At 49.1% G+C, this 25,943-nt stretch overlaps 1 protein-coding gene across 1 annotated transcript in view; it reads left to right on the top strand.

The window, feature by feature from the left end:
• The window catches only part of LOC139272915 (protein EFR3 homolog B-like), a 1,121,614-nt gene that overhangs the window by 111,760 nt on the left and 983,911 nt on the right, over window positions 1–25,943 (top strand). The window lies entirely within an intron of this gene.

Genomic DNA, 25,943 nt, shown 5'->3' with positions numbered 1-25,943 from the left:
GATCAAATTAAAATTTGGTTGCCGGGGGTGATGATGCATTCCCGTTCCTCCAGCACCCACCTCTCCTGGAAGGCCGCGAGTGTACCGGTGGATACCGCATGCTAAATTTTTAGGTACACCCTAACTCGGATGTAACCGCGGAAGAGAGGCAGGCAGTCGGGCTGAACGACCCCCTCGACCGCCCGCTGCCTGGACCGGCTGATGGCCCCCTTGGCCGTGCCCAGGAGCAGTCCTTCGAGGAGGCCCTCGGACCTACCCGCTCCCCTCCGCACAGGGTGCCCAAAGATCAGGAGTGTGGGACTGAAGTGCAGCCAGAATTTCAGGAGCAGCCCCTATAAATAATAAAACAGGGGCTGCAACCTTGTGCACTCAATAAAAACATGGAACACGGACTCTTCCAGACCGCAGAAATTGCAGGCGGCCTGGGAGCCCGTGAATCAACTTAAAAATTTGTTGCACAGCACTGCTCTGTGCACCACCCTCCAGGCCAAGTCCCCGATAAATAGTGGGAGGACTCCCGCGTAGAGTGCCCTCCATCGGGGACCCCCGCCTCCTCCGGATGGCAAGATGGTACGCCATGGCGTGTCCGGACGGCAGGCGAGGATGGCAAAGTTGAGAGTGTGCAGGAGCAGCCCGTACAGGAAACCCCTCCGCGCGGAACTGAAAGGCACGGAGGGGATTTCCCCGAGGCGGCTCAAGTTGTGAGGCGCCGGCCCCCGAGGGAGGTTCCGGGGTTTGCCGCCGATGAGGAATTCTGTCCGGACGGGGGTCAGTTCGGACGGGATCTCCCCATGTGCTTGAGCCTCCTCGACACACCTAACGGAGTCAGGGCCCAGCGCTGTTTTTAGCGACTCGATGGCATCGGCCGTGCGGCAGACATCGGCCCAGGATAGGCGCCGTGCAGCACTCTGGCACCATCCAGCCCGCTCCTCCGACATCGAGCAGGTCCCTGACCCTGGTCAGCTCACCAGCCACAGCCCTCTTGTCCGCCTGCCACCTAAAACCGCGGTCGTGGAGGTACGGATTCCTGAGCAGCGGCTCCCAAAGGTCAGCCGCCACTCCAGACGGGGGAGAGCTTGGTGGTGACTCTGTTCCAGACCCTGATGAGTTCCTGGTAAAAGACAGGCAGCCCCTGGACAGCGGTCCTGACTCCCCCCAGGCTCACAAACAGGAGCTGCGTGTCGTAATTGAGGCCGTGCTGCTGGCGGAAGAAATACGTCGTCACCACCTAGGAGGGGGCTCGACGTAGAGGGATCTCTGCAGGGTCTGAAGAGGGAAAGTTGTAACCTCAACAGTTCTACAACTATTTTGTCGGAGACAATTAAATCAAGTGCCCCCTGATTAAAGCGGGTGGGACGGGGGGTGCACACCAAACACTTTCAAACAAGTGCCCCCTTGTTTTTTAGGGGTTTTGGGGTTTTTTTTGAGGGCACTAAAACACAAATTATACAAGTGCCCCCTGGCTAAAAGGAGGGGGCACTAAAGCCGTCACAACAAACAAATTAAACTTTGGACAAAACATCAAATAAAAATGTGTTTGCCGGGGGTGATGATGCACTCCAGTCCCTCCGGCGCCCACCTCTCGCGGAAGGCCGCGAGCGTACCGGTGGACACCGCGTGCTCCATGTCCAGGGACACCCTGGACCGGATGTACGCGCGGAAGAGAGGCAGGCAGTCAGGTTCCACAAAACTGTGAGCATACTCACAGGTGCACACATTACACCTTTAAATACACCTGCAATCGCATCATGTGGGTGTGCATCGTGTCCACGGAGCAGCTGAGAAACCCAAAAGCCATAATTTGTTGCTCCAGTGTACAGATTCTGACCCGTTGAGTTGACATTGGGGTATCGCCCACACAATGCCACCGCCACGCTTGGAAGCTGCTTTCAGATTAATGTTTCCTCGATAAATGTCTCTGCCTGTGGTGTTGTAGGTTGGGTATGAAGTGCTGCAGCAGTGAATGTTGTGTTTTACTGTCTACGTGTTGTGTGTGCAGTGTTTTAACTATTCAGCTGAACCAGGTCTGAATATGCCACACAGCCCCTGATATAAAAGTCAAGTGTTAAAGTTAGTGCTGGTGTTGCTGCTCAGTGTTGCTGCCAGTGTGAGACTGTTTGTACTCCAAGCTGTGCACAGTTAGTTGTGTGAATGTGAGTGTGAAAGGACTCCAAATGGGTCTAACTGTGTCACTGGTGTCACAACGCCCTTGAAAGGAGAAAGAGGAAGGCGGAGGGAGGGATAAGGCTGGGAATGGAAAGCTCTGCTCCCTGCTCTCTGTCGAATCCAGAAATCTCCTTCCAACTGACAGTACAATAGCAACCTTCCAGGCATCGGGAGGGAGCAGTGCTGCTTTCTCATCTCTCCAGCCCCTTCAAAGTGCTTTCTTCTTTGCCAAGTGAAAGCCGGCACTGAGATTTACTGGAATGCCAGCGGGTGAAGAGAGTCCTCATGGACTGCTGTGGAATTACTGACCACCATGTTGGAAATGGTACGTATCTTAAGTATTTTGCAGGATTAAAACAGAGAGTGCTGGACAGCTCAACGGGTCAGGCAGCATCTGTGGAGAGAAAAACAGAGTTAATGTTTCGGGTCGGTGGCCCATCGTTAGAACTGGCGAATGTTCGGAAAGAACGGATCTTGCAGATACTCCTGCAAGTATTTTGCAGGCTCTGTCCTCTTCACGATCGCCTAACTCCCCCATTCTGTGCCTGTCTCCACATTACACAGTCAGATTGCGGTGGTGCAGGGAGCTGTCATTGACTGTAACTAGCAGCCAAAGACGGGAGCTATTATACACAATGCAAGGCATCCAAAGCGCATAAATGGTGGATGATATTTTGTGAATAAAACAGGCAACAATATCACTGTGTAGTGAGCAAATAGCCTTTGAATAAATTGCTGTCACGGATTAATGAACGAGTCTTCTCTATGTTCTTTCCCTCTGAAGTGCGTTTTAACTGCACTGGGAATCCAGCCCGCTCCCCGCTCCCCACCCCCCGCCCCCCACCAGGAGCTGTGTGTCTGCCAGCGGAAAGCTGCTATGCTGATGTAATGCACGCAGTACCAAAGCATTGTATCAAGGACTGAGAGACCTAATACTCGTCCCCCAGAGAGGAAGAAAGGAACAGAACGAGATCAATGATTCCTCCTTCATTCATCCGTAGCTGGCTGTGCTGAATGAACGAACGGTCTGTGAGTGTCTGTCATTCAGCATTGGCCGTGACCACAGCTGGCGTCACACAGGGGCAAAGGTCATCGCTTTCTATCATTTCTTGGAGAGATTCAATTCTTTCAGATGCCTGACTGGGATTGAGGGAGAGATGGTATAGTCCGCTGTAAGATGTACGGTAAGGATTTAACTAATGATCTTATGAGAGTCCAGGCTTGATATTAATAAAATAAAAATGGAAAATAAGCCAATATGTAATAAAACCACTTTGAGCGATGCATTAAATGAAACGCTATCTGTAGACAGTTTCTGACTGAAATACTATTCTCATTTTGTAGAGGTCCTAGCCATTAAGTTTTACAACAGATGGTGTGGATGAAGTGTTTTAAAATGTGTTTGTGAGTTAGCTGCAGTGGTTTATGTCTGCTTAATTACATCATATGTGTAGAGTTGGCAGCACAATGGCACTACTCGAACTTAGCACTGCAGTAACACAGATTCCCCATAAAGCAACATGTCAGGGAGCCGTGCGCAGTCGATGTGAGCCAGGGTGCCATAAGGGCTGCACAATTGACCAAGCTGCCCCCGGGATCTGCAAGGGCAAAGTCAGCCACGGTTCCTGGTCCTGATCATTATCCAGTGATTCCTGAAAAGTGCCTGTGTGTGGCTATTGGGTGAGGACAGTGTCGGGCTTGTCTGTGATGCACGCCACACTCGACTAGCCCGCTGACTTGTCTGGGCTCACTCCTGCAGAATGGTCACTGAGTGAAGTATTGGAGTGAAGTATTGGCAGCTCAGCAGCCTCAGAAAGGAATCAGCACCTTTCAGAAAGGAAAGAAAGAGCAAAAGAATGGTGGAGCAGATGCCTGCGGTTCGGTAACCCTGGCCCCTGAGTTGCTCGTCGCTGGTGTGCTGCTGTACTGAGCTGCTGTGGGGAGCCAGGCACTGAGAGTAATTGCCACACTGCGGCACCACAACTCCTGGTCGCTGGCATTGATGAAGCCTCTGTGAGATTGCCCAGCCTACAAACCACAGGTGGTATGGTCTCATAAGGAGAGGAGGTTTCTGTAACTGCAACACTTGCTAGTTTCCTGAGAAATTGTAGGTATGAGCACTTTTAGTTATATATTATTAGTATCAGTATTAGGCAGTCCCTCGGGGTCGAGCATGGGGCTGGCTAATTGTAGAGTATAGCTCCCTCTACACTGTCCCATCAAACACTCCCAGGGCAGGTACAACACGGGGTTAGATACAGAGTAAAGCTCCCTCTACACTGTCCCATCAAACACTCCCAGGGCAGTTACAGGGGGTTAGATACAGAGTAAAGCTCCCTCTACACTGTCCCATCAAACACTCCCAGGGCAGGTGCAGCATGGGGTTAGATACAGAGTAAAGCTCCCTCTACACTGTCCCATCAAACACTCCCAGGGCAGGTACAGGGGGTTAGATACAGAGTAAAGCTCCCTCTACACTGTCCCATCAAACACTCCCAGGGCAGGTACAGCACGGGTTAGATACAGAGTAAAGCTCCCTCTACACTGTCCCATCAAACACTCCCAGGGCAGGTACAGGGGGTTAGATACAGAGTAAAGCTCCCTCTACACTGTCCCATCAAACACTCCCAGGGCAGGTACAACACGGGGTTAGATACAGAGTAAAGGGAGCTCTACATTGTATTCATACATTAAAACAGTGACTGCACTTCAAAAATATTTCATTGGCTATGAAGCACTTTTGGACATCCTGAGGTCATCAAAGGCACTTATATAAACACAAGCCTTTTTTATAAGAACATAAGAAATAGGAGCAGGAGTCGGCCATTTGGCTCCTCGAGCCTGCTCCGCCATTTAATAAGATCATGGCTGATCTGATCATGAACTCAGCCCCACTTCCCTGCCCGCTCCCCATAAGCCTTTACTCCCTTATCGCTCAAAAATCTGTCTACCCCGGCTTAAATATAGAAACATAGAAAATAGGTGCAGGATTAGGCCATTCGGCCCTTCGAGCCTGCACCGCCATTCAATGAGTTCATGGCTGTAATGCAACTTCATACATTCAATGACCCAGCCTCCACAGCTCCCTGGGGCAGAGAATTAAACAGATTTGTAACCCTCTGAGAGAAGAATTTGAACCTCATCTCAGTTTTAAATGGGTAGCCCCTTATTGTAAGACTATGCCCCCTAGTTTTAGTTTCCCCTATGAGTGGAAACATCCTCTCTGCATCCACCTTGTCGAACCCCCTCATTATCTTCTCAGTTTCGATAAGATCACCTCTCATTCTTCTGAACTGCAATGTGTATTGGCTCAACCTACTTAAGCTATCCTCATGTCAACCCCCTCATCTCCGGAATCAACCTAGTGAACCTTCTCTGAACAGCCTCCAATGCAAGTATATCCTCCCTTAAATATGGAGACTAAAACTGTACGCAGTACTCCAGGTGTGGCCTCACCAATACCCTGTACAGTTGTAGCAGGACTTCTCTGCTTTTATACTCTATCCCCCTTGCAATAAAGGCAAACATTCCACTTGCTGAACCTGCTTACTAACCTTTTGTGTTTCAGGCACAAGGACCCCCAGGTCTCTCTGTACTGCAGCACTTTGCAATTTTTCTCCATTTAAATTATGATTTGCTTTTCTATTATTTCTGCCAAAGTGGATAACCTCACATTTTCCCATATTATACTCCATCTGCCAAAGTTTTGCCCACTCACTTAGCCTGTCTGTATCTCTTTGTAGATTTTTTGTGTCCTCCTCACAACTTGCTTTCCCACCCATCTTTGTATCATCAGCAAACTTGGGTACATTACACTCGGTCCCTTCATCCAAGTCATTAATATAGATTGTAAATAGTTGAGGACCCAGCACCGATCCCTGTGGCACCCCACTAGTCACTGTTTGCCAACCGGAAAATGAGCCATTTATCCCGACTCTCTGTTTTCTGTTCGTTAGCCAATCCTCTATCTATGCTAATATATTATCCCCAATCCCGTGAGCTTTCATCTTGTGCAGTAACCTCTTACGTGGCACCTTATGAATGCCTTCTGGAAATCCAAATACACCACATCCACTGGTTCCCCCTTTATCCACCCTGTTCATTACATCCTCAAAGAACTCCAGCAAATTTGTCAAACGTGATTTCCCTTTCATAAATCCATGCTGACTCTGCTTGACTGCATTATGCTTTTCCAAATGTTCCGCTGCTGCTCACTTAATAATGGACTCCAGCATTTTCTCAACGACAGATGTTAGCCTAACCGGTCTATAGTTTCCTGCTTTTTGTCTGCCTCCTTTTTTAAATAGGGGCGTTACATTTGCGGTTTTCCAATCTGCTGGGACAGCCCCTGAATCCAGGGAATTTTGGTAGATTACAACCAATGCATCCACTATCTCTGCAGCCACTTCTTTTAAGACCCTAGGATGCAAGCCATCAGGTCCAGGGGACTTGTCTGCCTTTACTCTCATTATTTTACCTCGTACTACTTCATTTGTGATAGTAATACCTGTAGTATTAAGTTCCTCCCTCCCTATAGCCCCAATGATTATCCACTATTGGGATGTTTTTAGAGTCTTCTACCGTGAAGACCGATACAAAATATTTGTTCAACGTCTCTGCCATTTCCCTGTTCTCCATTAATTCCCCGGTCTCATCCTCCAGGGGACCAACATTTACTTTAGCCACTCTTTTCCTTTTTATGTACCTGTAGAAACTCTTACTATCTGTTTTTATATTTCGTGCTAGTTTACTTTCATAATCTATCTTCTCTCTTTTAATCATATTTTTAGTCGTTCCCTGCTGGCTTTTAAAAATGTCCCAATCCTCTGGCCTCCCAGTAATCTTGGCCACATTGTATGCCTTTGATTTCAATGTTATATCTTGCCTTATTTCCTTAGTTAGTCACAGATGTTTATCCCTTCTTTTACAGTCTTTCCTTCTCATTGGGATATATTTTTGTTCCGAGTTATGAAATATCTCCTTAACTGTCTGTCACTGCTCATCAACCGTCGCATACTTTAGTCTATTTTCCCAGTCCACTTTAGCTTTGTAGTCTCCTTTATTTAAGCTTAGGACACTGCTTTGAGATCCAACTTTCTCACCCTCCAACTGAATTTGAAATTCAACCATATTATGGTCATTCATTCCTAGAGGAAGCTCCCTCTACACTATTCCATCAAACACTCCCAGGCCACATACAGCACGGGTTAGATACAGAGTAAAGCTCCCTCTACACTATTCCATCAAACACTCCCAGGGCACATACAGCACAGGTTAGATACAGAGTAAAGCTCCCTCTACACTATTCCATCAAACACTCCCAGGGCACATACAGCACAGGTTAGATACAGAGTAAAGCTCCCTCTACACTGTTCCCATCAAACACTCCCAGGGCAGGTACAGTGGGTTAGATACAGAGTAAAGCTCCCTCTACACTATTTCATCAAACACTCCCAGGGCAGGTACAGTGGGTTAGATACAGAGTAAAGCTCCCTCGACACTGTCCCATCAAACACTCCCAGGGCAGGTACAGGGGGTTAGATACAGAGTAAAGCTCCCTCTACACTATTCCATCAAACAATCCCAGGGCACATACAGCACGGGTTAGATACAGAGTAAAGCTCCCTCTACACTGTCCCATCAAACAAACACTCCCAGGTCAGGTACAGCACAGGGTTAGATACAGAGTAAAGCTCCCTCTACACTGTCCCATCAAACACTCCCAGGGCAGGTACAGCACAGGGTTAGATACAGAGTAAAGTTCCCAACTACACTGTCCCATCAAACACTCCCAGGGCAGGTACAGCACGGGGTTAAATAGAGAGTATGGGCTCGAACCTCGTTAAACTTTAACTTTAACTGCCACCAAGGTGATGTCCACCATTGATGTATCATCTGCACAGCCAGCAGTGTGTCAACCTTGTAAATACACCAATGTTCTTTGAGGCAAAGCGATCATTGATGAGCTCCTGATGTAAGGCTCTTTCAGCTATCATGCCATCATGGGCCCTTTCATGCGATCTACAGGGGGGCAGGGGTATGGCTTCAGCATCAGCCTGATTGTCTGGGCCGATGTCTGGGCCGATGTCAGCGTCTGCCTCCTCATCCTCCTCTTCCTCTCTCTGGTGAGGTGGACTGTCAGACTCATCAGGCAATTCTTGTCCAATCCTGATAGCCAAGTTGTGTAGCATGGAGCACACCACCACGAATTGAGCTACCTGCTCAGGGTGGTATTGGAGCTCGCCTCCTGAGTGGTCCAGGCATCTAAAGCGCTGCTTCAGCACTACAGTGGTTTTCTCCACAATATTGCGAGTTGCTCTGTGGCTCTCGTACCGCCTCTTGGCCTCGGTGTGGGTATCACGCAGTGGGGTCATCAGCCAGGTGATGAGGCTATATCATTTGTCATCAAGCATCCAGCATTGACCTTGTGGCTGATTGTTAAACAACTCAGATACAGTGCTGTCACGCAAGATGTGAGCATCATGGATGCTGCCCGGAAATTGAGCATTCACTGTCAGTATAATTTGCTGGTGGTCGACAACCAGTTGGACATTCAGGGAGTGGAATCCCTTGCGGTTCCTGAAAACCTCTGCATCCTGAAAAGGTGCCTGCATCGCGATGTGCGTACAGTCTATAGCTCCCTGCACCTTGGGGAAGTTTATAATTCTGGAGAATCCTAGAGCCCTCTCACTCTGTGCCTCCCTGGTCATAGGGAAGCTGATCAAGTCACTCCTGCGGGGGTACAGGGCTTCAGTGGCCTGTCTAATGCAGCAATGTGTGGCATGCTGAGAAAGTTCGCAAATGTCACCAGCTGTGGCCTGAAAAGAACCTGAGGCATAGAACGAAAGTGCCGCAGTGACTTTGACATCGACGGACAGTGCAGTACTGATGGTGATGGCAGGCTGCAGATCTCCCCTTATCAGCTGGCATACCTCAGCGATAACCTCTTTGTGGAAGCGCAGTCTCCGAAGTCAGGTGGTGTCAGGCACGTTGAGGTAAGAATGCGTCTCCCTGTACTTGTGGGGGGTGTAACGTCCGGTCCTCCTCATCAGTCTGTCACTTCGTACATTGTGCACATAATGCAGTGGAGTGTACCTTCAGCGATGTTGAGTCTGCTGCATGTATTTGGTCACCAAGAGAGGGTGAGAAAGGACAGACCCCATTGCAGTAGCTCTCCGTTTTCCACTGATTGGTCACAAACAAGGAATGTCCCGACGAAGACACCTCTTCAATTCCAATCGGTCACAGTATGGTCAAGATGTTTATAGAGATGTTCACATCAACTCCAATAACCTGCAGAGTAGATCCGAACTCCCCCGAGGTTGAAACACAGCGGCCTTTTAAAGGGTGCTACATGTGATCTACAACATGGCGTCCATAACGCTGGGATTAGTTCCGGTTAGTTCCACGTTTTGTGGGCGTTTTTTTGGGTGAGCGATATGTGTGCGAGGCGGTGAAAGTGACGCTGGATGATCTCATGGTCACGAGTTTCGGTAAATATGCTCTTTACGACAAAAAAAAGTGGGTGTTCGGTATTATTAAATCTCGGCGTTAAATCCGTGCGGAAAGTAACGCTGGGTGATATTATGGCCGTTGATTTCGCCCATTCTGATGATTCCGCCCAATAAAAGTGGGTAGGCGGTTGTATTTTTTCCCGCCGTTAAGCACATGGGGAAAGTAACGCTCGGCGATAAGTTTCCTGAAAATGCCTGTCAGTTTCGATTTTCTACCAAAATGGGAGATATCTGGCCGTTACACATCATTTCAGCGGTAAAGTGGGTGTTAAGCAGGCAAAAAAAGTGGAGGTTCTAGCGCTAGAGCTCCCTCTACACTGTCACATCAAACACTCCCAGGGAGGTACAGGGGGTTAGATACAGAGTAAAGCTCCCTCTGCACTGTCCCATCAAACACTCCCAGGGCAGGTACAGCACGGGTTAGATACAGAGTAAAGCTCCCTCTACACTGTCCCATCAAACACCCCCAGGGCAGGTACAGCACGGGTTAGATACAGAGTAAAGCTCCCTCTGCACTGTCCCATCAAACACTCCCAGGGCAGGTACAGGGGGTTAGATACAGAGTACAGCTCCCTCTACACTGTCCCATCAAACACTCCCAAGGCAGGTACAGCACGGGGTTAGATACAGAGTAAAGCTCCCTCTACACTGTCCCATCAAACACCCAGGGCAGGTACAGCACGGGGTTAGATACAGAGTACAGCTCCCTCTATACTGTCCCATCAAACACTCCCAGGACAGGTACAGCACGGGGTTAGATACAGCGTAAAACTCCCTCTACACTGTCCCATCAAACACTCCCAGGGATAGGATAAAAAGAATTCAGCAGAGGTACTTAAAAGTTTGGCTGCGTCAAAGTAGAAAAGTCACCCAGTCCGGATGGGACGCATCCCAGGATGCTGAGTGAAGTAAGGGTGGAAATCGCAAAGTTCTATCCACAATCTTTCAATCTTCCTCAGCTTGGTGCCAGAGGACTGGGGCATTGCAAATGTTACACCCTATTCAAAAAAGGGGAGAGAGATAAACCCGGTAAATATAGGCCGGTATGCCGAACATTGGTGGTAAGGTAACTCTTAAAGACAAATATAATTGGCACTTGAAAAGACATGGGATTAATAAATTACAGCCAGCACTGTTTTGTGAAAGGATAAATCACGTCTAACAAACTTGATTTGAGATCTTTGATGAAGTAACGGAGAGGGGCGATGAGGGGCATGCAGTTGATGTTGTGTATACGGACTTTCAAAAGCCGTTGATAAATTGACACATAGTAGATTTGTGAGCAAAATTACAGCCCATGGGATTAAAGGACCAGTGGGTGTGTGGATGCAACATTGGTGAAGGGACAGAAAGCAGAAAGTATTGATCAACAGTTAGTTATTTTACAGACTGGAGGGAAGTATACAATGATGTTCCAAATGGGTCAGTGTTAGGACCAGTGCTCAATCACAGAAAGGTAACATGCAGGTACAACAAGCTATTTCAAAAGCAAATGCTATGTTGTCCTTTATTACCAGGTGGTTAAATTATCAGAGTAAGGAAGTCTTTGTGCAATTATACAGGGCCCTGGTGAGACTGCATCTGGAGTACTGTGCACAGTTTTGGTCAAAGGGTCACTAAATTGATTCCTGGGATGAGAGGGTTGTCCTGTGAGGAGATGTTCAGTAGAATGGGCCGATACTCTCTGGAGTTTAGAAGAATGAGAGGTGATCACATTGAAACATACCAGGTTCTGAGGGGGATTGACAGGGTAGATGCTGAGAGGTTGTTTCCCCCGGGCTGGGGAGTCTAGAACCAGGGGTCACAGTCTCAGGATAAGGGGTCGGCCATTTAGGACTGAGATGAGGAGGAATTTCTTCACTCAGAGGGTGGTGAATCTTTGGCATTCTCTGCCCCAGAAGGCTGTGGAGGCTGAGTCTTTGAGTATATTCAAGAAGGAGCGATAGGTCTTTGGACACTAAGGGAATCGAGGGATATGGGGATCGGGCAGAAAAGTGGAGTTGAGGTGGATGATCGGCCGTGATCTCATTGAATGGCAGAGCAGGCTCGAGGGGCCGAATGGCCCACTCCTGCTCCTATTATATTAATGATCTGTACTTGGGTATACAGGCATCATTTCAAAGTTTGCCACGAAGCTGGGAAAAGTAATGAACAGTGAGGATGATGGTCACAGCGCTCTGGAGGACAGACAGACTGGGGAAATGGGCGGGCATGTGGCAGATGAAATTTAACGCAGAGAATGCATTGTTGAAGGAAGAGTTTGGAGAGGCAATATAAGCTAAATGGTACAATTTTAAAGGGGGTGCATGAACAGAGAAGCTGGGGGCTTCACATACACAACTCTTTGAGGTGGTACGACAAGTTGAGAAGGCTGCTAAGAAAGCACATGGGTTCCTGGGCTTTTTCAACATAGGCATGTAGTGCAAAGGCAAGGAATTGCTGCTAAACCTTTATAACTCACTGGTTGGAACCCAGCTGGAGTACTGTGTGCATTTCTGGGCACGGCACTGTTGGAAGGATGCCAAGAGAGGGTGCAGAGGAGATTTACTAGAATGGTACCAGGGATGAATGACTTCAGTTATGTGGTGAAGCTGGGTTTGTTCTCCTTAGAGCAGAGAAGGTTATGGGAAGATTTAGTAGAGGCGTTCAAAAGTATGAAGGCATTTGATATAGTAAACAAGAAAAAGCTGTTTCCACGAGCAGAGGTGTTGGGAACCAGAGGACACAGACGTAAGATAATTGGGGAAAGAGCGGGGGAGGGGGACTAATTGGATCGCTCTCTCACAGAGTCGGTACAGGCACGATGGGCCGAATGGCCTCCTACTGCGCAGCATCATTCTATGATTTGAGGTACACCAGGTTCATTACCCACTCAGTAACTGGGTGCAATCTTCAATTCTCTCACACTCTGGCACAGTGTGAGAGGGCTTTACGTTGCAGCAAGGCTACGCAATCAGTTTGAGAAGCATATTTACAGATTTTTTTCTTGCAGCGTTGAGTAAATGCCAAACGCTGCGTATTTGCGACATGAGTGTCACCTCCAAAGCTGAAGATGGTGGCCTGCAGCATTTCTTGCCGCCTCTCAGTGCGGGCAGCATCAATCCTTGTGCAGACTCAGCACCTTGGCTCAGCTGCAAGCTACACACACTGTTTCTCGATATAGAAGTGCTGACAACAGAATGGCCTTGAGAGGGTGCAGAGGCGAACAGCTGAGACCAGGCCCAGTGTTAGCAGCAAAACTTATAAGTAACACCATTGTTTTCTTTTGTATTCACAGAAAAATAGGCAGAATTATGGAATGCGATCCTAAAGCATTTGTAAAGCTGCTGGGATCCAATTTAATAACTCTGAATTTCACAGAACCTCACAAATGACAGTAGTGGATGTCATTTGGTACCAGCGCGAACATCATTACCCCTTCCATTCCCACATCGCTGTACTCTTCATCTTCAAAGCCTTATCCAATCTCCTTCCAAATGATGTTACTGCCTTTTATTTTGGTTCATTGACTCTGTAAAACAGTAACTCAGGTTATGTCACAAGTTCGGCGATTTTGAGATTTGGAAGCGAGACATTGAGATGGGCTATTGATGTTTTCAAGATTAAGACGGGAATTGACATGACTGGTCGAACAAGTGATGGCTATTGTGAAGGTTTGTCCTGATTTACAAACAATTGGGAGTATTTGACGAGACAGTGTAGAGGGAGCTTTACTCTAACCCGTGCTGTACCTGCCCTGGGAGTGTTTGATGGGACAGTGTAGAGGGAGCTTTACTCTAACCCGTGCTGTACCTGCCCTGGGAGTGTTTGATGGGACAGTGTAGAGGGAGCTTTACTCTGTATCTAACCCCCTGTACCTGCCCTGGGAGTGTTTGATGGGACAGTGTAGAGGGAGACTTACTCTGTATCTAACCCCCTGTACCTGCCCTGGGAGTGTTTGATGAGACAGTGTAGAGAGTGCTTTACTCTGTATCTAACCCCTGTGCTATCCCTGCCCTGGGAGTGTTTGATGGGACAGTGTAGAGGGAGCTTTACTCTGTATCTAACCCGTGCTGTACCTGCCCTGGGAATGTTTGATGGGACAGTGTAGAGGGAGCTTTACTCTGTATCTAACCGTGCTGTACCTGCCCTGGGAGTGTTTGATGGGACAGTGTAGTGGGAGCTTTACTCTGTCACTAACCCCCTGTACCTGCCCTGGGAGTGTTTGATGGGAGAGAGTAGAGGGAGCTTTACTCTGTATCTAACCCCGTGCTGTACCTGCCCTGGGAGTGTTTGATGCGACAGTGTAGAGGGAGCTTTACTCTGTATCTAACCCCCTGCTGTACCTGCCCTGGGAGTGTTTGATGGGACAGTGTAGAGGGAGCTTTACTCTGTATCTAACCCCGTGCTGTACCTGCCCTGGGAGTGTTTGATGGGACAGTGTAGAGCGAGCTTTACTCTGTATCTAACCCCCTGTACCTGCCCTGGGAGTGTTTGATGGGACAGTGTAGAGCGAGCTTTACTCTGTATCTAACCCATGCTGTAACCCCATAATCCCTTATTGGTTAAGAAACTGTGGATTTCTGTCTTAAATTTATTCAATGACCCAACCTCCACAGCTCTCTGAGGCAGTGAATTCCACAGATTTACAACCCTCTGAGAGAAGAAATTCCTCCTCATCTCAGTTTTAAATGGGCGGCCCCTTATTCTAAGATTATGTCCCCTCGTTCTAGTTTCCCCTATCAGTGGAAACGTTTTCTCTGCATCCACCTTGTCGAGCCCCCTCATAATCTTATACGTTCCGATAAGATCACCTCTCATTCTTCTGAATTCCAATGAGTAGAGGCCCAATCGACTCAACCTTTCCTCATAAGTCAACCCCCTCATCCCCAAAATCAACCTAGTGAACCTTTTCCGAACTGTCTCCAAAGCAAGTATATCCTTTCTTCAATATGGAAACCAAAACTGCACATAGAAACATAGAAAATAGGAGCAGTAGTAGGCCATTCGGCCCTTTGAACCTGCACTGCCATTCAGTATGATCATGGCTGACCCTCTATCTCAACACCCGCTTTCGCCCCATACCCCTTGATACCTTTTGTGTGTAGAAATCTATCTCCTTCTTAAATATATTCCCTCCATAAATTTCTCTGCCTCTCTACCTTTATTAAGTCGCTCCTTAAAATCTACCTCTTTGACCAAGCTTGTAGTCACTTTTCCTAATATCTCTTTATGTGGCTCAGTGTCATTCCTTCGTCTAATAACGCTCCCGTGAAGTGCCTTAGGACATCCTACCGCGCCAAAGTTGCTATACAAATGCAGGTTGTCGTTGTACGCAGTATTCCAGGTGTGGCCTCACCAATACCCTGTATAACTGTAGCAAGAATTCCCTGCTTTTATACTCCATCCCCTTTACAATAGAGGCCAAGATTCCATTGGCCTTCCTGATCACTTGCTGTACCTGCATACTATCCTTTTGTGTTTCATGTACAAGTACCCCCAGGTCCCTCTGTACTGTAGCACTTTGCAATTTTTCTCCATTTGAATAATAACTTGCTCTTTGATTTTTTTTCTGCCAAAGTGCATGACCTCACACTTTGCAACATTATATTCCATCTGCCAAATTTTTGCCCATTCTGTCTATGTTCTTCTGCAGATTTTTTGTGTCCTCCTCACACATTGCTTTTCCTCCCATCTTTGTAATTGTCCTGGGAGTGTTTGATGGGACAGTGTAGAGGGAGCTTTACTCTGTATCTAACCCCTGTACCTGCTCTGGGCATGTTTGATGGGGCAGTGTAGAGGGAGCTTTACTCTAAATCTTACCCCGTGCTGTACCTGCCCTGGGAGTGTTTGATGGGGCAGTGTAGAGGGAGCTTTACTCTGTATCTAACCCGTGCTGTACCTGCCCTGGGAGTGTTTGATGGGACAGTGTAGAGGGAGCTTTACTCTGTATCTAACCCCGTGCTGTACCTGCCCTGGGAGTGTTTGATGGGACAGTGTAGAGGAAACTTTATTCTGTATCTAACCCCGTGCTGTACCTGCCCTGGGAGTGTTTGATGGGACAGTGCAGAGGGAGCTTTACTCTGTATCTAACCCCATGCTGTACCTGCCCTGGGAGTGTTTGATGGGACAGTGCAGAGGGAGCTTTACTCAGTATCTAACCCCATGCTGTACCTGCCCTGGGAGTGTTTGATGGGACAGTGCAGAGGGAGCTTTACTCTGTATCTAACCCCCTGTACCTGCCCTGGGAGTGTTTGATGGGACAGTGCAGAGGGAGCTTTACTCTGTATCTAACCCCCTGTACCTGCCCTGGGAGTGTTTGATGGGACAGTGTAGAGGGAGCTTTACTCTGTATCTAACCCCCTGTACCTGCCCTGGGAGTGTTTGATGGGACAGTGTAGAGGGAGCTTTACTCTGTATCTAACCCCCTGTACCTGCCCTGGGAGTGTTTGATGGGACAGTGTAGAGGGAGCTTTACTCTGTATCTAACCCCATGCTGTACCTGCCCTGGGAGTGTTTGATGGGACAGTGTAGAGGGAGCTTTACTCTGTATCTAACCCCATGCTGTACCTGCCCTGGGAGTTTTATTGTATTCAATCGTGGGTTGAGTGTGTCGCTGGCAAGGTTCAGAATTTATTGCCCATCCCTAATTTCCCATGAGAAGGTGGTGAGCCGCCTTCTTGAACTAATGCAGTTGGTGAGATGAAGATCCGTCAATGAGGGAGTTCCAGGATTATGACCCAGTGACAATGAAGAAACGGCAATACTTGCCGACCCATGCACCTGCTGCCCTTGTCCTTCTAGGTGGTAGAGGTCGCGGGTTTGCGAGGTGCTGCCGAAGAAGCCTTGGCGAGTTGCTGCAGTGCATCTTGTAGATGGTACACACTGCAGCCAGGGGGCGCCGGTGGTGGAGGGAATGAGTGTTGAAGGTGGTGGATGGGGGGCCAATCAAGCGGCTTCTTTGTCCTGGATGGTGTCGAGCTTCTCGAGTGTTGTTGGAGCTGCACCATCCAGGCAAGTGGAGAGTATTCCATCTCACTCCTGACTTGTGCCTTGTAGATGGTGGAAAGGCTTTGGGGGGTCAGGAGGTGAGACACTCACCGCAGAATACCCAGCCTCTGACCTGCTCTTGTGACCACAGTATTTATGTGGCTGGTCCAGTTACGTTTCTGGTCAATGGTGACCCCCAGGATGTTGATGGTGGGGGATTCGGTGATGGTAATGCCGTTGAATGTCAAGGAGCGGTGGTTAGACTCTCGCTTGTTGGAGATGGTCATTGCCTGACACTTGTGTGGTGCGAATGTTACTTGCCACTTATCAGCCCAAGCCTGAATGTTGTCCAGGTCTTGCTGTATACAGGCACGGACTGCTCTGTTATCTGAGGAGTTGTGAATGGAACTGAACACTGTGCAGCCATCAGTGAACATCCCCACTTCTGACCTTATGATGGAGGGAAGGTCATTGATGAAACAGCTGAAGATGGTTCATCTCCTGCAGCGATGTCCTGGGGCTGTGATGTCCTGGGGCTCCAACCACCACAACCATCTTCCTTTGTTCTGGGTATGACTCCAGCCAGTGGAGAGTTTCCCCCTGACTCCCATTGACCAGTTTTACTCGGGCTCCTTGATGCCACACTCGGTCAAATGCTGCCTTGATGTCGAGGGCAGTCACTCTCACCTCACCTCTGGAATTCAGCTCTTTTGTCCATGTTTGGACCAAGGCTGTAATGAGGTCTGGAGCTGAGTGTTCCTGGTGGTACCCAAACTGAGCCTCGGTGAGCAGGTTATTGGTGAGTAAAGTGCCGATTGATAGCACTGTCAACGACACCTTCCACCACTTTGCTGATGATTGAGAGTAGACTGACGGGGCAGTAATTGGCCGGATTGGATGTGTCCTGCTTTTTGTGGACAGGACATACCTGGGCAGTTTCCCACATTGTCGGGTAGATGCCAGTGTTGTAGCTGGACTGGAACAGCTTGACTAGAGGCACGGCTAGTTCTGGAGCACAAGTCTTCAGCACAACAGCCGGGATGTTGCCGGGGCCCAGAGCCTTTGCTGTATCAGTGCGCTCAGCCGTTTCTTGATATCACGTGGAGTGAATCGAATTGGCTGAAAGACTGGCTTCTCAGGAGGAGACTATGGATCATCCACTCGACACTTCTGGCTGAAGATGGTTGCAAACGCTTCAGTCTTGTCTTTTTCACTCCCGTGCTGGGCTCCGCTATCATTGAGGATATTCATGGAGCCTCCTCCTCCCGTTAGTTGTTTCATGGTCCACCACCATTCACCACTGGATGTGGCAGGACTGCAGAGCTTTGATCTGATCCATTGGTTGTGGGATCGCTTAGCTCTGTCTATATAGCATGCTGCTTCCGGTGTTTAGCATGCATGTAGTCCTATGTTTCAGCTTTCTGAGGTTGGTACCTCATTTTTAGGTATGCCTGGTGCTGCTCCTGGCATGCTCTTCTACCTGATGTTAAGGGTAGAATGTCGGGCCATGAGGTTACAGATTGTGGTGGAATACAATACTGCTGCTGCTGATGGCCCACAGCGCCTCATGGATGCTCGGTTTGAGCTGTTAGATCTGTTCTGAATCTGTCCCATTTAGCACGGTGGTAGTGCCACACAATACGATGGAGGGTGTTCTCCACAAGGACTGTGCGGTGGTCACTACTGTCATGGGCATTATATAAATACCAAGTTATTGTTGTCCACTGATTTATTTTGTAATTACGGGGGAAGAAATTTATTTGCGTTAACTTCATTTTATGGAGACGTAAACACTGGCGCAGCGACAGATCTAGTGGTGGAACGGCCCGTATCCAATCTCTGTGGGCGTTTGGGCCGCTGCTAAATTAGTCGCGCCCATTTTTTTTACTGTCCCTGATACCAGCAACAACAACTTGTATTTATATAGCGCCTTTAATATAGTAAAATGTTGCAAGGTGCTTCAGAGGAGTATTATAAGACAAAATTTGACACTGAGCCGCATAAGGAGAAATTAGGACAGGTGACCAAAAGCTTGCTCAAAAAGGTAGGTTTTAAGGAGCATCTTAAAGGAGAACAGGGCGGAGAGGTTTAGGGAGGAGGGGAGGAAAGGTATAAAAATGTCCCAAGCCGCTTCACGGTGGAGGAAGGAAAGAACCGACCTCTGCACAACTTCTCTACTTTCATTGCCAGTTGCTGGTATTTGAAGGCATTGTGCTGTTTTGGATATTGGATTGACTTGTGGCCAGATAAGGAGAAGGTGCACTCTCTCCGGTGCGTGGCACAGTGGCCCCGACCTGCAAGCACCATCAGAAGGTCGAGGCCTTAACAGAGCAGCGTGGAGCTACAAGGTCCAGCGCATGCTGGAGAGCGACGGCTGTGAACAGGGCGAGTGGATTGGATGTCACCAAGTTCCAGGTCGCTGATTGGAGCGTGGGCAGGTACAGCAGGAGCGGCGAGTAATCGTGGAGCGATGTGACCAGGGCCCAGGAGAGGCGAGGGCCCTGGGGCAGCACGGGCCAGCCCACACTGCGATATGTGTGCACACTGGGTCCGTGCAGCAGAGCTGGTCTCCAGTCGTCCTGGTTAACCCTTGCCACTGGACCAAGACCTGGCTCTGTCAAGCCCCGTGTGGTGGCTGGTGTGCAACGGTCACCCCACGTTAAAACAATCCACCCACAGGGATCTTCCACCCTTCAACATGCAGTTCGGGATTTGGAATATTAGGTCCTTTATTGAAACACCTGTGAACTCATCCCTTTTTTGGCATGGAAGCAAGTCATCCTCGCTTCGAGGGACCGCCTGTGATGATGATGACTGTTATGGACATTGAAGTCCCCCGCCCAGAGTACATTCTGTGCCCTTGCTACCCTTAGTTCTTCTTCCAAGTAGTCTTCAACATGGAGGATACTGATTCACCAGCTGGGGGAGGGCGGGAGGTGGTAATCAGCAGGAGGTTTCCTTGCCCATGCTTGACCTGAAGCCATGAGACTTCATGGGGTCCAGAGTCAATGTTGAGGACTCCCAGGGCCACTCCCTCCAGACTGTACACCACTGTGTTGCCACCTCTGTCCTGCTGGTGGAACAGGACATATCCAGGGATGGTGATAGAGGAGTCTGGGGCTTTGGCTGAAAGGTACGATTCTGAGAGTCTGACTATGTCAGACTATTGCTTGACCAGTCTGTGGTACAGCTCTCCCAATATTGGCACAATATCCAGATGTTAGTGAGGAGGACTCTATGCTACCATTCCCAACTGTGGTTGTTCCCCTTTGAGGAGACGTAACAGAGCTGTTCAAAATCGTCAACCATCATGTTGCTGTGATTCTCGATCAGTCGGACAGGACCTGCCCTTCACAAACCACGCTAACTCTCTGTGATCAGCTGTGTCCAAAATGCTCAGTCACTCTGTCCCTGATAACTACTGCACGATCCCTGTTTCCTACCGCTGTGTCTGCCGACTGCTGGTAGGAGAGCGATGCTCGTCCCCATGGTTGTTGTGGTTGGCCCCAGCCTTGCATTTGATCACCACTCTGCACACACACGCATGTGACAAAAATCCACCTGCTCACAAGTGAACATGAAGCAGGTGTGTGCGTGTATCATCATCATCAGCATAGGCAGTCCCTCAGAATCGAGGAAGACTTGCTTCCACTCTTAAAATGAACAGTCCAATATGGGAATTATAATCTCTGTCACAGGTGGGACAGACAGTGGTTGAGGGAAGGGGAGGGTGGGACAGGTTTGCCGTACGCTCCTTCCGCTGCCTGCGCTTGGTTTCTGCATGCTCTCGGCGACGAGACTCGAGGTGCTCAACACCCTCCCGGATGCACTTCCTCCACTTAGGGTGGTCTTTGGCCAGGGACTCCCAGGTGTCATTGGGGATGTTGCACTTTATCAAGGAGGCTTTGAGGGTGTCCTTGTAACAGGATGTTCCTCTGCCCACCTGGGGCCCGTTTGCTGTGAAGGAGTTCCGAGTAGAGCGCTTGCTTTGGGAGTCTCGTGTCTGGCATGCGGACAATGTGGCCCGCCCAGCCATGAACGTGTAACAGTGCTGTTCATACACACGTGACCATGAAACAGGCCTGTTCACACTCGTGACCATGGGCATGTGACCATGAAACAGGCCTGTTCACACATGTGACCATGGACATGTGACCATGAAACAGGTCTGTTCACACATGTGACCATGGACGTGTGACCATGAAACAGGTCTGTTCACACACGTGACCATGGACATGTGACCATGAAACAGGCCTGTTCACACACGAGGGTGCCAAAGGGAGCTAGGAGTGGAGGTGGTTGAACAGGCATGTTTTTATTGCACAATTCAAAAGGAGATATTTCTTTATTGCAGTGAGTCCCTCTGGAACAAGCTGTCCCTGAGTGGGGTCAGGGCCCCTGTGGCCCTGGGTCACACTCACTCGTTGGGCCAATGATGGATTTTCTCTCACACGAGAGGAAGCTTTTAATCAGCAGCTCCAATTATTGCTGCTCGGTTTTGTAAAATGTTATATAAAAGAGCTGTTATTTTTTATTATACTTGTACGCTCTGCAACATAATTCAAGAAAAGCCACACGGCCTTTCTCCTGAAGGTGCACTGATGACTCAGGATTAATTTGGCTGTGACAATTTGCTCTGTGCTGTGCCCCTGGATTTTACCTGAGACCGTGCCATTGTACAACACTTGCTTAGTCCTCACCCTGCACATCGCAGACATTCAGTATTGGTGCCTATGGGCAGACCCTAACCCCTTTACACAGTGCTGGGGGTGGTGGATCAGTCCATGACCTAGTGCCGGGGGTGGTGGATCGGTCCATGGCCCAGTGCCGGGGGTGGTGGATCGGTCCATGACCCGGTGCCGGGAGTGGTGGATCGGTCCATGGCCCAGTGCCGGGGGTGGTGGATCGATCCATGGCCCAGTGCTGGGGGTGGTGGATCGGTCCATGTCCCAGTGCTGGGGGTGGTGGATCGGTCCATGTCCCGGTGCCGGGGGCGGTGGATCGGTCCATGTCCCAGTATTGGGGGTGGTGGATCGATCCATGTCCCAGTGCCGGGGTCGTGGATCAGTCCATGTCCCGGTGCCGGGGGTGGTGGATCGGTTCATGTCCAAGTGCTGGGGGTGGTGGAAGTGTCCTATAGACCCCCAAATAGTATGAGGGAGATTGTAGGCAAACTTCTGACAAGTACAAAAACAATAGGGCAGTAATAGTGGGAGATTTAATCTACCCTAATTTTAACTGGGAAACTAATAGTGTGAAAGCTTGAGAGGGCATATAATTTGTAAATTGCATTCTGGAGAACTTTTTGTCGCCAATACGGGGCACGCCCTACAAGGGAGGTGGGGAGGGCGGTTCTGGATTTAGTTTTGGGGAATGAAACTGGGCAGGTGGGAGGAGGGTCAGTGGGAGAACATTTTTGTGGTACAGTTGGGATCATAATTCAGTTAGTTTTAGCATAATTATAGATAAGGATAAAGATAAAACAGGAATAAAGGTTCTAAATTGGGATAAGGCCAATTTTACTCGGCTGAAAAGTGATTCAGCAAAAGCGGACTGGAAACAGTTACTTGAAGGTAAATCAGTGTCAGAGCAGAGGGAGGCATTGAAGAGGGAGGTACTTGGAGGGCAGGGTAAACATGTCCCACTAAGAAAAAGGGTTGAAGTGCCAAATGTAGAGCCCCTGGATGACCAGGTGCATACAGGGTAAGATAAGGCAAAAAAGGGAAGCTTATAACAGACATCGAGAGCTCAGTACTACAGAAAGCCAGGAAGAGTATAGAAGGTGTACGGGGAAATTAAGAAGGAAATTAGGAAAGCAAAGTGAGGGCATGAAAAAATACTGGCAAGTAGAATCAAAGAAAACCCAAAGATGTTTTATAATTACATAAAGAGCGAGGGGATAACTGAGGAGAGTGGGCCCTATTGGGACCAACATGGTGATCTGTGAGTGGAGGTGGGGAAGGTACTCAATGAACACTTTGCGGCTGTCTTCACCAAACAGGGGGACGATGCCCACATTGAAGTTCAGGAGGAACAGAGTGAAATATTGGATGGGATAAACATGGAGAGCAAGTATTCAGGGGTTTAGCATCTTTGAAAGTAGATAAATCACCAGGACCGGATGAAATATATCCGAGGCTACTAAAAGCAAGGGAGGAAATAGCAGAGGCTCGGACCCTCATTTTCCAGTCCTCTCCGACTACAGGAATGGTGCCGGAGGATTGGAGAACTGCTAACGTTATACCTTTGTTTACAAAGGGAGGAAGGGATAAACCGAGTAATTACAGGCCAATTAGTTTAATCTTGGTGTTGGACAAATTATCGGAAAAAATTCTGAGGGACAGGATAAATCTTCATTTAGAAAGGCATGGATCGATCAGGGACAGTCAGCATGGATTTGTTAAGGGAACGTCGTGTCTGACTAACTTGATTGAATTTTTTGAGGACGTAACCAGGAGGGTCGATGAGGGCAGTGTGTTTGATGTAGTGTATATGGATTTTAGCAAAGCTTTTGATAAGGTCCCATATGGCAGACTAGTCATGAAAGTAAAAGCCCATGGGATCCAGGGCAAAGTGACAAGTTGGATCCAAAATTGTCTCAGAGGCAGGAAGCAAAGGGTAATGGGTGATGGGTGTTTTTGTGACTGGAAGGATGTTTCCAGTGGGGTTCCACAGGGCTCAGTGCTGGGTCCCTTGCTTTTTGTGGTATATATCAATGATCTAGACTTGAATATAGGGGGTATGATTAAGAAGTTTACAGATGATACTAAAATCGACCGTGTGATTGATAATGAAGAAGAAAGCTGCGGACTGCAGGAAGATATCAATGAACTGGTCAGGTGGGCAGGACAGTGACAAATGGAATTCAATCTGGAGAAGTGTGAGGTAATGATTTGGAGAGGGGCAACAAGGCAAGAGAATACACATTAAATGGTAGGACACTGAGAAGTGTAGAGGAACAGAGGGACCTGGGAGTGCAGGTCCACAGATCCCTGAAGGTAGCAGGCCAGGTGGATAAGGTGGTTAAGAAGGCATATGGAATACTTACCTTCATAAGTTGAGGCATAGAATACAAGAGCAGGGGGTTATGCTTCAACTGTATAAAACACTGGTTAGGCCGCAGCTGGAGTACTGTGTGCAGTTCTGGTCACCACATTACTGCAGTTGTACAGGGCCTTGGTGAGGCCTCACCTGGAATATTGTGTTCAGTTTTGGTCTCCTAATCTGAGGAAGGACGTTCTTGCTATTGAGGGAGTGCAACGAAGGTTCACCAGACTGATTCCCGGGATGGCAAGACTGACATATGAGGAGAGACTGGATCGACTGGGCCTGTATTTACTGGAGTTTAGAAGGATGAGAGGGGATCTCATAGAAACATAAAATTCTGCCGGGACTGGCCAGGCTAGATGCAGGAATAATGTTCCCGATGTTGGGGAAATCCAGAACCAGAGGACACAGTCTTAGGATAAGGGGTAGGCCATTTAGGACTGAGATGAGGATAAACTTCTTCACTCAGAGAGTTGTTAACCTGTGGAATTCCCTACCGCAGAGAGTTGTTGAGGCCAGTTCAGTGGATATATTCAAGTGGGAGTTAGATATGGCCCTTATGGCTAAAGGGATCAAGGGGTATGGAGAGAAAGCAGGAAAGGGGTACTGAGGGAATGATCCGCCATGATCTTATTGAATGGCAGTGCAGGCTCAAAGGGCCGAATGGCCTACTCCGACACCTATTTTCTATGTTTCTATGGAGTCCATATCCACAGATCCCTGAAAGTAGCAGGCCAGTTAGATAAGGTGGTTAAGAAGGCATACGGAATATTTGCCTTTATTAGCTGAGGCATATAATACAAGAGTAGGGAGGTTATGCTTGAACTGTATAAAACACTGGTTAGGCCACAGCTGGAGTACTGCGTGCAGTTCTGGTCACCGCATTACAGGAAGGATGTGATTGCACTGGAGAGGGTACAGAGGAGATTTACCAGGATGTTGCCGGGACATGGAGAATTTTAGCTATGAGGAAAGGTTGGATAGGCTGGGGTTGTTTTACTTGGAACAGAAGAGGCTGAGGGGTGAACTTATTGAGGTGTATAAAATTATGAGGGGCCTAGATAGAGTGGATAGGAAGGACCTGTTTCCCTGAACAGAAGGTTCAATAACCAGGGGGCATAGATTTAAAGTATTGGGTCGAAGGTTGAGAGGGGAGTGAAGGGAAATGTCTTCACCCAGAGGGTGGTGGGGGTCTGGAACTCACGGCCTGAAAGGGTGGTAGAGGCAGAAACCCTCACCACATTTAAACAGTACCTGGATGTGCACCTGAAGTGCTGTAACCTGCAGGGCTATGGACCGAGAGCTGGAAAGTGGGATTAGGCTGGGTAGCTCTTGGTCGGCCGGCGTGGACACGATGGGCCGAATGGCCTCCTTCTGTGCCGTAATTTTCTATGATTCTGTAACTCGGTGCCAGGAGTCGTGGATCGGTCCATGTCCCGGTGCCGGGGGTCGTGGATCGGTCCATGTCCCGGTGCCGGGGGTCGTGGATCAGTCCATGCCCCAGTGCCGGGGGTTGTGGGTCGGTCCATGTCCCAGTGCCGGGGGTGGTGGATCGGTCCATGGCCCAGTGTCAGGGGTCGTGGATCGGTCCATGTCCCGGTGTCGGGGGCCATGGATTGGTCCATGTCCTAGCGCTGGGGGTCATGGATCAGTCCATGTCCCAGTGTCGGGAGTTGTGGATCAGTCCATGTCGGGGGTCGTGGATAGGTCCATGTCCCAGTGCCAGGGGTCGTGGATCGGTCCATATCCCAGTGTCGGGGGTCGTGAATCGGTCCCTGTCCCAGTTCCAGGGGTGGTGGATCGGTCCATGTCCTGGTGTCGGAGGTCATGGATCGGTCCATGTCCCAGTGCCGGGGGTCATGGAGCGGTCCATGTTCCAGTTCTGGAGGTCGTGGGTCGGTCCATGTCCCGGTGTCAGGGGTCGTGGATCAGTCCATGTCCCGGTGTCAGGGGTCGTGGATCAGTCCATGTCCCGGTGTCGGGGATCGTGGATCGGTCCATGTCCCGGTGTCGAAGGTCGTGGATCGGTCCATGTCCCGGTGTCGGGGGTCGTGGATTGGTCCATGTCCTAGCGCTGGGGGTCGTGGATTGGTCCATGTCCCAGTGCCGGGGTTTGCAGTGTTTTGATGCTGCGTTTTGGAATGATGAGTTCGCTGAGGTTCAGGAGTCCATGTATGACGGGGGACATTATTACTGGATACAAATCGATCGATGGAGAAAGTCGTGTGTGCCATTTAGTGAGATGCA

Source organism: Pristiophorus japonicus, chromosome 9, assembly GCF_044704955.1.
Source record: "Pristiophorus japonicus isolate sPriJap1 chromosome 9, sPriJap1.hap1, whole genome shotgun sequence".
NCBI classification, from domain to species: Eukaryota; Metazoa; Chordata; class Chondrichthyes; family Pristiophoridae; genus Pristiophorus; species Pristiophorus japonicus.
Note: the sequence above shows the minus strand (reverse complement) of the source record. Positions and strands in the feature narration are given on the sequence as shown.